This window comes from Urocampus carinirostris, chromosome 12 (genome assembly GCF_059441175.1).
Source record: "Urocampus carinirostris isolate Australia breed hairy pipefish chromosome 12, RoL_Ucar_1.0, whole genome shotgun sequence".
Lineage (NCBI taxonomy): Eukaryota > Metazoa > Chordata > Actinopteri > Syngnathiformes > Syngnathidae > Urocampus > Urocampus carinirostris.
In genome coordinates this window covers 473,524-488,997 of record NC_142360.1, presented here as the reverse complement: position 1 = coordinate 488,997, position 15,474 = coordinate 473,524, and the positions used below count along the sequence as shown (strand labels likewise).

The 15,474-nt window shown below is 39.3% G+C and overlaps 1 protein-coding gene and 1 long non-coding RNA gene across 2 annotated transcripts in view; both read left to right on the top strand.

Annotated features, from left to right (window-relative positions):
• The first annotated feature begins 503 nt into the window (after positions 1 to 503).
• LOC148354595 (uncharacterized) lies at positions 504 to 2,386 on the top strand. The gene is made up of 2 exons (XR_015852189.1): positions 504 to 1,553; positions 1,889 to 2,386. It is a non-coding gene; the product is annotated as an uncharacterized LOC148354595 (long non-coding RNA).
• Positions 2,387 to 13,050: 10,664 nt separating this feature from the next.
• enc3 (ectodermal-neural cortex 3) overlaps positions 13,051 to 15,474 on the top strand; it is a 31,489-nt gene continuing 29,065 nt past the window's right edge. The window contains exon 1 of the mRNA XM_088349112.1: positions 13,051 to 13,265. The gene's annotated coding sequence lies outside the window, so the exon portion shown is untranslated. The remainder of the gene's footprint in view (positions 13,266 to 15,474) is intronic.

The window sequence follows — 15,474 nt, the reverse complement described above, 5'->3', positions numbered from 1 at the left end:
TCCTACCCGGTCTTCCAGACACGTGTTTTACCTACTCCAAGACCTGCCACACCAATCTTGTTGCCCGATTTCCTCTTCTTTCCATCTTTTCAAGCCATCTTCCTTAAAGGTAGTCACCAATCTCCATTTCAACATTTTTCTTCACTCCAAGACCCTCTCACCCGTTTCCCCCATCCCTATAGAAACATTCTTAACATGACGCAATTGTGGTCCCTTTTTTATAAAACAAATGAGTTGCAAAATAAAGAGAAAGTATAGTCAAGACAATGAGGAGGTAAGAAATATTTTTTATTTGAAATAAAATGGTATATTTTAATTTTTGCTTTCGTCAAAGATCGGAATTTTCCAACTAACCACAATATTTGACTGATGGTGTATATTTTAACATAATTAGATTTGTTTGATGTGAAGTAAATTATTTCTCACAATAAAATACTTTTGTGGGGCATATAAGTGTACAATAAACAGTATTTCAAACAACTAGTCAAGTCACATTTATTTGTATAGCCCTTAATAACAAAAATGTCTCAAATGACTGCATAGGATTACAATTAGACCATCGCCTGACATGCGGGTAAGGAAAAACTCAAAACCTCAGCGTGAGGAAAAAAGAAACCTTGAGGGGCCTCACAAGTGGTAATCCCCCTTCCAGGATGACCAGGGTGGAATAGATTTAGCATTGGGTAACAGTAACAGTAAACATCAATAAAAGAGAACATGTTGAGACGGCAACGACGCCTCAAGCCTGTAAAATAGTTTGAAAAGTCCATAACAGCAATGACGCAGCTTCCCATCTCTATCAGGCTGGTCGATGCAGGCGTTGACATGCTTCAGGTCCGACGCTGGTCCACTGACTCATCTCAAATTGTCCTTCTCCCTCGTACCAGCCAGGCAGTCGGAAAAAAAACAGGAGAATACAAAATATTAGGGGGGCATCAATCATAAGCTTTTGAATAGAAAGGTGTGTCTTAAGTCTAGATTTAAAAACTTCCACTGAGGTTGCAGATCTTTTCCACAGAGGCAGAGCATTCCACAGCACCGGGGCTCGGATGGAGATCACTCTCGAGCCTGCAGACTTCTTGGCTCTCGGAGTCACAAGTAGACCGGCATTTTCAGAGCGGAGGCTCCGTGCAGGAACATAGGGGGAAACCAAATCTGATAAAAGAGCGCAAGTCCATGCAAATATTTGTATGTTAGTAAGAGAAACTAAGGCCCCTCCATAGGGAAGTCCCCTCAAGTGAGAGGAGTGCAAGTGAAGATTGTCCCCTAAGAAATTGGACGGTACTTGCAAGGTTCCACCCCAGTCCAGTAGATGGCCATAATACTAATTGGCTGCAGACGCCAGTGACGTATTGGCCTACGTCACATGTAAACAACTCGAGTCTGGACCTGTGTTGGAGAGTCCGTGCAATGTTGAAAATGACCGCTACAGCGGTGTTATTACCGATCGCCTGACAGCTCATCACCTTTTCCGTTTCTCCAATCAACGGAGGAGAAATGCGCTAAATTGAAGACTGCTTCGGCGCTATGTAGCGATGATTCCTCTTTACAAGGTACGTCCACTCATTAAAAAGATGACGCAGTTGGTCAAATACAGTAAGGGTTAACGTACAACCCACATTCACATAGAACCCTATGTATGTGTAGACAAAACAAACACAAGAACAGTCCACCTGACCCTTAAGCTGACATAATATCATCACCAAACTTCCCTGTACGACCCAAACACCTTAGTTCATAAGGAATTTAATTCAAAAGAGTTGTCATTGGATATAAAAAAAGATCATTTCTACATTTTTTCATGACTCTTACATAACACTAAAAGCTCTTTTTCTTTTCTATGCCCACATTTATGTCTAAATTGTTTATCTTATTTATTGTGTTCCAGAGTGGCCGTCTCATAAGCATGGACAGGTTGGACAGGAATGTTCCTATCCTGTGCTTATGGTTCGATGTGGAAGCAGAACTCATTCAGGATTTCAGGTTGAGCAAGAAGGCCATGTGGGCCCTGCAGGAGCTGCTGAAGGGGGAACAAGACCATGGCTAGAGGTCCTGATCTATGTGTACTGGCTGGCCCACGGTTTGTCCTACCGTGTGGTGTCAAGGGTGTTCAATGTTCACAGGTCCACCGTACACAGAATTGCCCACAGTTAATATAAAATTAATTGTCCAAAAGCCATGTTTCAGGCTCTGGAAGACAGACCCACATTTCCATCCTGTGCTTTTCTGCATTGTTTGAACTATTAGATATTACTGCAGCAGTCACTATTTGTCCTGAGTTCTACACAAGTTAATATTCATATTTGACCTGTGCATCATGTGTATTTGGTATATTGTTTCTCTAAGTACAACTACTATTCATTAAACGTCTTTATCTTGAGTGACACCTTGGTGGTTTATTTCATAATGATGTGACATACTGTGTGATTGTTCGACAGAAAACAACTACAATTCACTCTGAGTTAAAAAATAATTTACTTTCAGAAAAGCACGACTCGTTTAAGATAAAAACAGGGATAGGCTGAACCGTGATTTTCTGCAGTTATCCAACTCTACGGTTTGTAGTGTGAGGATTTTTTTTGCGGCTCCCTCGGTAGATTTATGCACTGTGCGAAGAATGGGACGCAGCCTTAAAGTCACATCTTAAGTGGACTGCGGGCCAGTGCAAGTTGACGAATACAGGACTAATATGCTCAAACTTTTTTGTCTTAGTCAAGAGTCTCGCTGCCGCATTCTCAACCAGCTGCAAACTTTTGATGCTAGACACTGGGAGACCAAAAAGCAGTACATTACAGTAATCAAGCCAGGAAGTAATAAATGCATGAATTAGAACCTCTGCATCTGATTTGGTCAGCATCGAACGAATCTTCGCAATATTAGGGAGGTGAAAGAAGGCCATTCTAGTAATATTTTTAATGTGTAACTAAAACAACAGATTATGATCAAATATAACACCTAGATTTTTGACTGAGTCACTGTTGGTAATATTAGATTTGTCTGGGTTCAGGGCAGTGTTTGAAAACAACTCACGACAATGAGCTGGACAAACTATCAACATTTCAGTTTTTTTCTGGGTTAAGGCGCAAAAAAATAAGTTACATCAATCTTTGAATCTCAGTAAGGCAAACTTCCAGATTTTTACAACTTATCTGTCCAGTTGTCTCCAGTGGCAGATACAGCTGAGTGCCATCTGCATTGCAATGTAAACTAATATTATACTTGCGGATAATATCACCAAGCGTAAGCATATATATATTAAAAAGAAGGTGGCCAAATACAGAGCCCTGTGGAACGCCACAGGGGACATCAGAGTGTTTAGAGGTAAGACTGCCGTAGTTAACACATTGCCTCCTGTGCGACAGGTAGGACCTAAACCACAAGACTACGGTTCCTGAGATACCCATGCATTTTTCCATACGAACAAGTTGTATGTTGTGGTCCACAGTGCTAAAAGCATCACTGAGATCCAGCAGCAGTAGCATTGACGAGGCACTGGAATCTATTGCTAAGAGGAGATCATTGGTTACTTTAGCCAGATTATTTTCCGACATAGTCATTTAGCTTCTGTGCAACGACCTTTTCAAGTAATTTTGCAAAAGATGGCAGATTTAACACTAGCCTATAATTACCTAGGCCTTCCGGGTCAAGGTTAGGTCGCTTAACCTTGGGTTTAATGACAGCTGACTTGAAGGCTACCGGAACAATGCCCGAGGATAGCGATATATTAATAATATTTAAAACTGAAGGTCCTAAGATCCCCAAAATAAGTTTTTCACCAGTAAAGCTGGAAACGGATCAAGCAGGCAAGTAGTTCGTTTGGCCCTACTGACCATCTGTGTGAGACTATCAAGGGACAAATTATTGAAAGTGGACAACATTTCTGAACAGCCGCCGACACGGTCCTGACCTAAAACCTCGTCCTGACTATCAATCCTTGTGCGAAAAATTGTAACAAATGAATTAAAAAATAATACCAAAACTAATTACTATGTTGTTTTACATGTACTAAATCCTAGACAGTTTTAATGGTCAAGAAGTAATGGAAAACTGTACTAAATATAGAAGAAACATTTACGAACTAAAATAAATGTAAAGTCATGATTGAGCAAAACTTAAACCCCCCTGGATTGTGACGCCATTTTCCAAAAGGCCACCCCCTTATCTAAAAAATGGCTTAAAGTTACTCTTGGTTCATATTTCACAAATACAAATATTAATCAGAATGTTATATCCAGACAAGTAGCTCTAAATAAAATAACAACATAGGAATAGCTACTGGTTGCATAGCTACTATTTACTGGTTGCATGGTCAACTCTAACAAGTATAGTATGCGTTTGGCTTGAAGCCACAAGACTGGGTACGGCAAAATGAATTAACACTAGAATACCATCACGAGTTAATTAAATCGTCTTAAAACCTTGATCTTCTTTTGCCACTCGTGAGCATAAAACCATTTGGCCTCTGTCAACTGGTGCAAATAAGAATTGATAGATTAATGATGTTTTTTAAATCCTTTCAAGAAAAACAAACTTTTTTAGGCCAAGTTTGATATATATTAAATTATTATTATTATGTCCGACTAGAGTGATTTGCTCTTAATGCTGACTGGACAGTTTCAAAGAGATTATTTTCTGACATAAAGTCATTTAGCTGATGTGCAACAACCTTTTCAAGTAATTTTGCAAAAAATGGTAGATTTGACACTGTTCTATAATTACCTAAGCTTTCCGGGTCAAGGTTAGGTCGCTTAAGCTTGGGTTTAATGACAGCAGACTTGAAGGCTACTGGAACAATGCCCAAGAATAGCAATACATTAAAAATATTCAAAACTGAAGGTCCTCAGATCCCAAACATATCTTTTACCAGTAAAGCTGGAAATGGATCAAACAGGCAAGTAGTTTGTTTGGCCTACTGACCATCAGTGTAAGACTATCAAGGGACAAATCATCGAAACTGCAGAACGTTCCTGAACCGCCGCAGACACGGTCCTGAACCAAAACCTCTCTCTGCATCTTTAAGGTAGGACGGTGTTGCAGAATGTTCATTTAAAATGTCATTCCAGATGAGTTTAATCTTTTTATTTAAAAATACCATACCAAGTCATTAGCAAAATAAGTAGAACTATTTGGGCTAAGTTGCTTCTCGTAAGTTTCGCCATTGTGTCAAACAAAATTATTATTTGTATGTACAGAAATACTCTTAGAGAGAAAGATGCTTTAGCTGAGGCAAGAGCTACTTTATATTTCAGCAAGTGGTCACACTAGGCCATTCGGAACACTTCCAGCTTTGCAGTGCGCAATTTTGTTTAAGTGACCTGGTTTCTTCAGTAAACCAAGGTGTATGCTTCTTTCGAAAATTATGCCGTAGGGGTGCCACAGAGTCAAGAACATTACCCAAGGCAATATTAAAGTCGTTTGTAAGTTAGTAAACAGGCCTAATGTACAAAAAGAAAGCCACAGTTGCCGTAGGTAATAGTTCTTTTACAGCTAAAGCTGTTGCAGGGCAGATATTGCAACTACGAAAGCCTAAATTTTGCTTATTACAGTAAACATTAACATACCTGTCAACCTCCACTGCTCCATGCCCGTACAAACTGTCGTATTTTCCTGTACAAAATGCAAAATAATCGTACACCATATATTTTTTTTTCAGAATGATGCATGATGGGAAATCCCCAGGTGGCAGACGCATGCGATTGACAAATTTGCGTTTTTCCGTACAGATTTCCTTGTACGTCGTACTCGTCTTAAAATGCATAAAAAACGTACTTTGTACGGCAAAACCGTACAGGTTGACAGGTATGCATTAAACAGCACATCACACTTAACAAGATAGTGATCAAAGATGGCATTGGGTTACGGTAACCGGAAACATTTGAGGCTACCACACCCTGGGTCAGGACAAGGTCTAGAGCAGTGGTTCCCAAAGTGGGTGGTACCTCCCCTCTGGGGACGGTGGAAAGATCGGGGGGGGTCGGTGAGGAAGAAAGGGCCGGTAAGGGGGCGGTAGGAGGGCGGCAGTACAAGGTCAAAGTCAGAAGTTTTAACGTTTCTTTGACGATTTGTACACAACACGTTAGGGATGCACAATTAACCGAAATCAAATCGACATCGCGATTTGACGTTCTGCGGTTGTAAAACTGCAAAGCACTGCGACTTTTTTTTCAAGGTTTTGTTGTGAGTGATGGAGTTTTGGCCAACCACAATTGTTACTGTTCGAGTTTTAAAAGCGCCGACCAATCAGAGGCAAGTTTTTATATAGCACAAGCCATTAAACGCGATTCAAAGTTCACAAGCGCCGCACTATGTCTCACCCACCGTGTGAACTTATTGAGTGTCATAGCGGACTCCGTAAACATAGTCCCAGGAAATTACTGGGGAGAGAGGGAGCGCCAGCCTGCAAAAGTTTGGGAATGATTGAGAGAGCAGTGATTTTCAACCACTGTGCCGCGACACACTAGTGTGCTGTGAGCAATCGTCAGGTGTGCTGTGAGAAATTATCCAATGTCACTTTTTAAAATGTAAAATTTTATAAAACATTTATGAATCATTTTCTGCAAATATTATGTCATTGTCAAGTGTCTGTGCTGTAAAAACGGGGGGCATTATGAATTATATTGTAATTAAACGTACTGTTCAGTGACATTTTATACTATTTTTGTTTAGTGGTGTGCCACAAAATTTTTCCAATGTAAAAAGCATGCTCTGGCTCAAAAAAAGTTGAAAAACACTGGTCTAGAGTATTCCCATGTTTATGAGTGGGTACATCAACTATTTGATTAAAACCAAATGTATCAATCAGTGACTTAAAGGCAACCGCAAGTGAATTAGATGGGGAGTTAATATAAACATTAAAATCACCAATAATTACAAAATTGTCCGCTTAAGTCTATTAACAGTTCAGAAAATTCATCCCAAAAATTTGAATATGGTCCAGGTGGGCGATACACAACTACTATATAAATTGGTGGTGACATTGACGGCCTCATAAGAAGTGCTTCAAATGTTTTAAAAACAGTAGAGGTACCAGGAGTAAATTTCAGCATACTTTCTGATATAATAGCAACACCGCCACCTCTCTTGCACAGTCGTGCCAAATGCGAGCTCACAAGTTAGGGGGAAAGCCTCATTTAGTGATACAAGCCTATTTGGTTTCAACCAGGTCTCACAAAGGCCAATTAGGTTAAGATTGTGATCGCTAATAAGGTCATTGACAAGTAAAGCTTTGAAAGCTCGTGATCTAATATTCAGAAGACCAAGCATCAGCACTGCAGTGTTCATTTTACCTCTGAAAAGTGATGGGTCCCGGGGACTCGCATGCTCAAAAATCTATGAGTCCCAACAGAGATCTATAGGTCCCCAAAATTTAGTGTTATCGAGGTTGAAATTGTAAATCGGCGACAAATATATAATATAAATCTATATATTTATTCAGTTTTAATCATCACAGTTAATTAGTAATACAAAGCAGTTATCACTTCAGATTTTTCGGTTCACAAAAATATTGTACATTATACAAAATAATATTGCTGAAATATTAGTTTATGTATTCATGCAGTTTTAATCATCACAGTTAATTAGTAATACAAAGCAGTTATCACTTCAGATTTTTCAGTTCATATATTTAGCATATATGGTTTGCTGTCCCGCCACAGTTGCAATGCCTTCTCAAGGTCCAATCCATTATTATCCTCCTCATAGCGTAACCAGGAATATAATTTAGTCCATTTTGGCAGAAAAGTCCTTTTTTTGCTAGGAGTTCTCTTTTGTTTATTTTCTTTACAGGTGGAGTAACAGGATGAATGGCATTAGAAGATAATATTATTTTTTCTCCCTCATCACCTAACAAGGGAGAATCAGAGGATAGGAGCACAGAACAAGATACTATAGAAGAGAACAGATCAGGGTGTGTGGTGCAGGCAATGGAACGCTGTAAACTACAAAAACTAAGTGAATTGCATGAATCTAGCATAGCGCTAGTTATCGCTCTCCAAACCCGTGGTTATAGACTCACTAATCACCTGTGACCTGGCCTGCACCATTGTACCCTGTCATGGAGCAGTACTCTATATGTTTAGAAAGCCAAAGGAACTTTGTCTCTACAGCTTGGAGGCCACTGGTAACCTTCCTATCTGTTATCAAACAGGTGCACAGAACTCTTTTCTGCTAACCCATACAATTTGAAGGCCACTATGGGGCCTGCTAGCTAGCTAATCAAGATGACCTTGACACTACCAAATTCCAAGCTGAGAGCTTGCTTTTCTCCTCGCATTGTGTTTTTAAAGTTTACTCATTTATTATACTCACATGCCATCTAGTGACCAACATTATACACTGCATTTAAATATGTAATTTCTTTCTAAACCAATCCGATTCGCTCACTGTGTTTATATAAACCAATCGGATGTGTAGTTTCCTTCTTGTGTTTTATAATAAATGAGCCTTCTGAAAAAGGTATTCTTCTTCCTTGAGCCGATTCTGGAAGCACGTACCTCCGATGCAAGGGGCTATCAAAAGTTTCCAACTCAGAGTGTGTTCTTTGTTTCTTTCTACTACCATCTCAAGTTTTAACCTTGACGAGTAGAAGCATATAATGAGGTAGATTACCCCGTTAATTAAAAAATAATGCCGTTACTTAACGGCACTATTTATCACGGCGTTATTCAAACGGTGTTATTTATAACGGCTTTATTTATAACGGCTTTATTTATAATGGCTTTATTCATAACAGCGTTATTCATTACAGCTTTGTATATATTGCCGTTATTTAAAATTGCTTTATTTATAACGGCGTTGTTTATAAATGCAGCATTCATAACGGGGTATTTATTACCAACACTGGTTGTAAAATTAGCTCTGACAAAAAAAAAACATGAAAGTAAGACAACACTGGATATTTTGGAACACCAATTGGTTCTAACTGAACAAAACACAAAATCAAGAGGACACAGGGAACATATTCAAGCATGAATAGAAGAGGTACATACATAATGTCCGAACCTCAACATGCTGTAACAGAACAAAACAGGACACTACGCACGAAACATTCCCACACAGGGACAGAATAACAGCGAGAGTGCCATTACAACAAAATAAAGTATAATGCAGGCAAACAAACTACCTCTGACTGAACAAAACATCAATGCAAAACGACGCAGGGCATATGCAGCGTTCTCGGTTGCCCGCGTCCCTGCGTCCTAAACGCAACATTTTTGCTGGGGACGCATTGTGTCAAATCAACGTGCGTCCTCGGGAAGCAAATTTTTTTGACACCAAATTGTCATTATTACCCGATTACTTTTTTTTTTCAACTAAGATTTACCACACTCCAAACTTTTCGTCAGGCAGATCCGCCATTGTTGTTTTGGTCTCGCGCCGATCTTGGCAAACGAGATCTCGTTGCTTCGAGATGATGTCATTGTTTTGGTGGTTGTCGAGTGAAAGAGAAGTATGCCTCCGTAAAAAACAGTTGGTATTAGGTGCAAATAAAAAAAAATTGGTAATTTCTTCAGTGTCGGTAATAAGTCGAAACATACAGAAAGTGGTAACAACGGCAATAGTTCCGGCACGAAAAAAACGCGGAGAAATTCTTCAGAAGACCGGAAAACACGTGTTTTGAAGCGAACGATTCGACGAAAGATAAACAAAAGAATACTCCTAGCAAGAAAAGGACTTTTCTGCCAAAATGGACTCAATTATATTCCTGGTTACGCTATGAGGAGGATGAAAATGGAGGCTACATGTTCTGTGATGCGTGCACCCAGCGTGACAAAAAAACTGGATTGCACAAATCATTTCACAATATGAAGTTTCAGAAAAGACATTCGATCGGCACAACACAAATTAGCTATGGAAATTCCGTTGCTGCAATTGGTCCTTGAGAAGGCATTACAACTGTGGCGGGACAGCAAACCAAGAAGAATATATGAACTGAAAAATCTGAAGTGATTAAATCTGCATGAATATATAGACTGATATTTCAGCAATATTATTTTGTATAATGTACAATATTTTTGTGAACTGAAAAATCTGAAGTGATAACTGCTTTGTATTACCAATTAAGTGGGATGATTAAAACTGAATGAATACATAGATTTATATCTTTATTTATATATTTGTCGCCGATTTACAATTTCAACCTCAATAACACTAAATTTTGGGGACCCATAGATCTCTGTTGGGACTCATAGATTTTTGAGCATGCGAGTCCCCGGGACCCATCACTTTTCAGAGGTAAAATGAACACTGCATATGCCCACATGTTGAGAGGACAAATATTGGAGTGCAAGGGCAGTGAACTACCAAAAGTTTTTAAATATTTTAAAAAGCATCTGCTGGGTGTCAGTGGGAATCAAAATGAAACCCAAGCTGCCAAAACAGCAGCCGAGCTTGTAGCGCCGAAAGATTAGCTGCCTGCTCCTATTGGAATAAAATAGCAACCTGATCTTATCAAATTAAAAAAATCTTTTAGGTATCATTTGAGCTAAATGTAATTATCATGTTAGGCAAGCTGGAACATGCTCAAACTTGTTCTACTTGACTGTAGGGTTAACCCTCATGTTGGAGAGACGAGAGCTTGCCTTTAGCAATCAATACTCGCTTTGTTATAAATAATAAGAATAATGGGCAAGCTATTCGGTGCCTTGGGTACATTACAGAGAAGTAGAGAGGAGACACGACCAAGGTATTTCAATTCCTCAGAGAATGTCCGGAATTCTGCCCATGGAACAATCTGAGGGTTCACGGGGTGCAGGAACCTACTGTCATATGATTTTTAAAGACTTATTTTGAGCAAGGACAAGGTTAATCTTGGACATGCAGATTGTGCCGCATTCCTGAAAGTAATAGCAACTGACAAGTTTTTTAACTTAAATTCGCAGCCTTTTTTAAAGCATGAATCCTAGTGGGGTCAAAAAAACGCCTTTTGTTTAACATAAAACACTATTGATACAAATAATTAGGAAAAACACATGTAATATATCTTAAACAGAATTTAAAGTTTAGAAATGTGTAATGATATTACAGAACTTGAAGAAACTGTCGTGTATGTCTGCCATCTAACTATTATGGTAGAATGTCCGAGCTTTGCACTTAAAGGCCACTTACTGCAAAAAGCTGAGCCCTGCATATGATGGTCGCAAATTTCTTTGATTCAGGCATCTTTCTCCTTTTTCCACTGTTTCCTTCTTTAGCCACTCATCTTGTCCAGTTGGCTTTTGTTATCTGCTCTGTGTTCGTTCTTCAGTATCACTCACTTTTCACAACTGCTCATGCAAGCAACCATTGCCTAGTCCCGTGATTTAGACATTTTACACTCTCCCCCTGGCTGTTTCCTTCTCTAGCCACTTATCTTGTCCAATTAACTTTTGTCATGTGCTCTGTGTTCGTTCTTCACAGCTGCTCATGCAAGCAACCATGGCCATGTCCCATGATTGAGACATTTTACTTTATCCGCCCACTATTTTCTTTGGCCACTAATGTAAGCCACTTGCTGCAGGCAATGACTCACCACTATTGTTAGCTGTTACTGGTAAATAAAGTTTGCTTTAGTGTTACTCGCCTTTGTATTAGCTTCTGCCACTTGCCACTAGGTTACTCACTTCTACCAGTTCTGACCAACTCCAGCTATTAGCTCTTTTCAGAAGTTCTGGGTGTATCTAGTTCGATCAGTCTTGTTTTTGTTGACACCAGCTTTTATGTCCTGTCAGATACTGGATACGTGAGGGCTGCCAGCCTGCCAAGGTTGTGGCTCCCTCCATTAGACTCCAGATAAATATTTCCTCCTACTGTCTTCATCTAAAGGGATAAAATTCCAAATTGGGCTTAGGAACTTGCCCACTGCACAGGAATGGATCACCTTTGTAAAAAGTGGTGGTTGTTTTTTCCGTGGTAGTTATCAGTATTTGTTTCAACTCAACTACCCTGGCTCTCATTCAACCAGAGAAGGCAACCCAACGTCATGTGCAAAGGGTCAGTACAGTAAAACACTAAATTCAGGGGGTCAGTTAATATCTGCATATTTGGTTGTGTGTCACTAGTTGCGAATGGTGGGCGGTGCATGGAGACAGGAAAAACAAAATCAGTGAGGCAATCACAGACTTTACAATAAAAGTGGGCTGAATTTTGTTCTTTTTATTTGTAAAAGCATTTTTTGCAATACACCATGCCTGACGAAAAAGGAAAAGGTCTTGGACAGTACCCAGAAATTGAGATGGAAATCTTTGATCAGTTTGAAGCTCAGAGACAAAATGGATCTAGAGTGTTTCGGTTAAGTATTGGTTCGCAAGCTCTGAAGCAGTGTTCTCGTTTGCCCGCATCCCTGCGTCCTAGACGCATCATTTTTGCTGGGGACGCATACTGTCAAGTCAACGTGCGTCCCTAGGATGCAACTTTTTTGACACAAAATTCTCATTTTTACCCGATTACATTTTTTTTAAACAAATATTTACCGCACTCCAAACTTTTCGTCAGGCAGTTCCGCCATTGTTGTTTTGGTCTCGTGGTTCGAGTTTTCGTCTGCACGCCGATCTCGGCAAACAAGATCCCGTTGTTTCAAGATTACGTCATTGTTGTGGTGGTTGTCGTCGAGAAGTTGAAGGCAAATAACTGTGACAGCTTGCCGCATTTGCTAATGTTGTGACTCATTCATTTGCAGTAACTGTAATAAAAACCTCATCATCCAGTCCAGCGTGAATGTGGATCTTTGGTGGGACAAGTACACCGGGGTTACATATATAGTAAATTGTAACGAGATAGTTACTTTCAGAGTAAAGCGCTACTTTTTAGTGTCAGTAATCTGGAGGTATTAGGTTTACATTTCAAATGAAATTACTCCCAACTGTAAATATTTTTTTTATTTAGTAAGGAGCCTAACTTGATTGTTGCCAATGCCCTCTATCCCGAGTCATACAACAATTTCAATTTACGACCCCTATTTAAAAAAAATCAGTTTGTATATTTTCAGTGTCCCTAATAAAATGTTCCGACGTAAAGTGTGGGACCGGTCCTACAATCTGATTGGCCAAAATCCACCCCTGGGTGGAAGGGGAAGGGGGACACTAGACAATTACACAGCGCTGTTATGAATGCCTCTCTTTTTCTTCATTGACTCCACGTTTGGACAAATGGCGAATAACCCCACCAATTTCTCCACTCGCAGAATAGTTCTGGACTGGAAAAGCTGGTTTGATTGAAAAACAACGATAAAAAAGGGATACTTTTGTCAGAAGATTGCACGGATCGTCACTGGCTAACGTTTTTTTAAGGTAAGTTTGCTTCCACAAAGCCACACGTTGTGTTTACTCCACATCTGCGAGTTGTGGTGATCCCCTTACTTGGGTTCCCGTCCAGGGTTTAGCTTTTTGTGAAGGAGGTCGCACTAATGGGATTTCCGCCCAAAAGCCCATTTCATGTCGTCCGGTTCGGGAACAAAAGATCGAAACGGAACTGCGATTAGTTCTGTGTTGTGTGCTTAAAAAAAAAAAAAAGTTTATACTATAAAATTTCAAAGAAACCAAAAAGGATTTTGAAGGTGCTTGCATAATAAATGTGGCCACCAACTTCTCAGTAGTTTAAAAGACGTTAAAACGAACCCTAAGCGCCGAATGCCGTCTTTATTTGGTTTGAAAATTGAGTAAAAATATCTGAAAAGAAGACTTTTGGGGGACTAACAAATCCTTAACGGTACACGAATAGACGTTGAAAAGACGCAAACTACCTCAAACCTTCCTAAAGATTGTATTTATTTGGTTTAAAATTGAATAGAATAACGCCTGAAACGTTGTTTTTGGTAAGTTTTTGGGCGCTCATGCTAGACTAGACATGTCTCACGGAGGAGCCGGGATTCGGACTGCGATCTCTTGATCCCAAGACTAGCGCTCTACTTCCTGAGCAACCGCCGCCCCATTAAGACGTCTGTCAAGATGTCGATCAAGATGTTTGAAAATAAGTCAATAAAGACCCCAAGGTTCCTTCCAAAAGTAACTTTTAGTGCAAGAGTATATAGCAAAAACGTACAGTATTTCTAAAAAGACGACTTTTGAGGTGCAAGCATTAGAATTAAATAGAATAATCCTTATTATCATTGTCCATCTCCAGACAGAAGAGCAGCTTCAGCGACAGACTTCTGTCACAGTCTTGTACCACGGACAGACTGAGGAGATATTTTCTTCCTCATGCCATGAGGCTCTTTAACTCCACCCGGCTGAGTAAAGTCCCACATTAAACCACACCCCAGACATTGCATATTACCGTATTTTTATTGCAGTGTGTATTCTGTGTAGCACTATCTAGATACTCTATATAACACGCTACATTGGGTATTAACACGTCACATTGGGTATTTGTGTATTGTATTATTTTATTATTGTTTTGTTCTCAAGCGCAGGGATGCTGCTGGAAGTGTGAATTCCCTGCGGGGATGAATAAATTATCTATCTATCTATTACAACAAGATTTGACGTCTCAAGGTGCTTGTACTAGTTAAAAAAAAAGTTGTTAAAACGACCCCGAAAATGCTTTCCTAAAGTCGTTTTATTTGGTTGACAATTGATTAGAAAATTATCTGAAAAGACTAATATTTATGGAATAATATAAAACGAGCTAAAACAATCTTCAACAGCAACCTTTCACTATAAGAAGGTGTAAAAAGACCAATGGTTCTTCCCAAAAGTCTTATTTATCAAGGTGGAGAGAGTAGAAGTAATGTGTTTTTAAAAAATAATTTTGAGGAGCTAACATTTAGAATACAACGAAATAATCTTTATTGTTATTGATCCAAAAAAGTCTACATTGTTACAACAAGATTTGACGTCTAAGGATGCTTGTACAAGTTGAAAAGATCTAGAAAATACGTTAAAAAGAACCCACGTTAGACGCTCCCCTACTTACGACCATTCGCCTTACGAAAAATGGGAGATACGATCCTTTTTTTCGGGATGTCGAAAAATATCAGGACATTGCTGCAAGTTAGATTTTGTATTGTGTGCACCTTTTTCGGAGTACAGGACAGTACTGTAGTGCTTCTTTCCGCCGCTTCCGGCGTGTAGCGCTGTGAGAGGTCACCCAACATCCACCCGGAAGTAAAATCTGCTTCCTCTTCCTAGCTCATGTGTAAACATTCTATACTGTATCTTCAGCGCGCTAAGAACTGACATTTTTATTGTATACTATCTCTTGCATCCATTCAATCAGGTTGGTGTTAAGTGTTTTGAAGAGGAAAGCCGTTTCTTTTGAAATGAAAGTGGAATAATTTTCTTCTTTTCCTTGATGCGGTTGAGAAAATGGTTGGATTGCTTTTTTTTTGGCCACTTAATACCAGTAACTCTTGAAGCCCATCTTCCAAAAGTATGTTAAACTTAACTTTATTCATCATTGTGGAGCATATTATTTTATTGAATGTATTTTTGGTACAAAACAATACAGGTTACTTATACAAGCGTTAAACATATGTAAATATACAAAATATAGCACTGA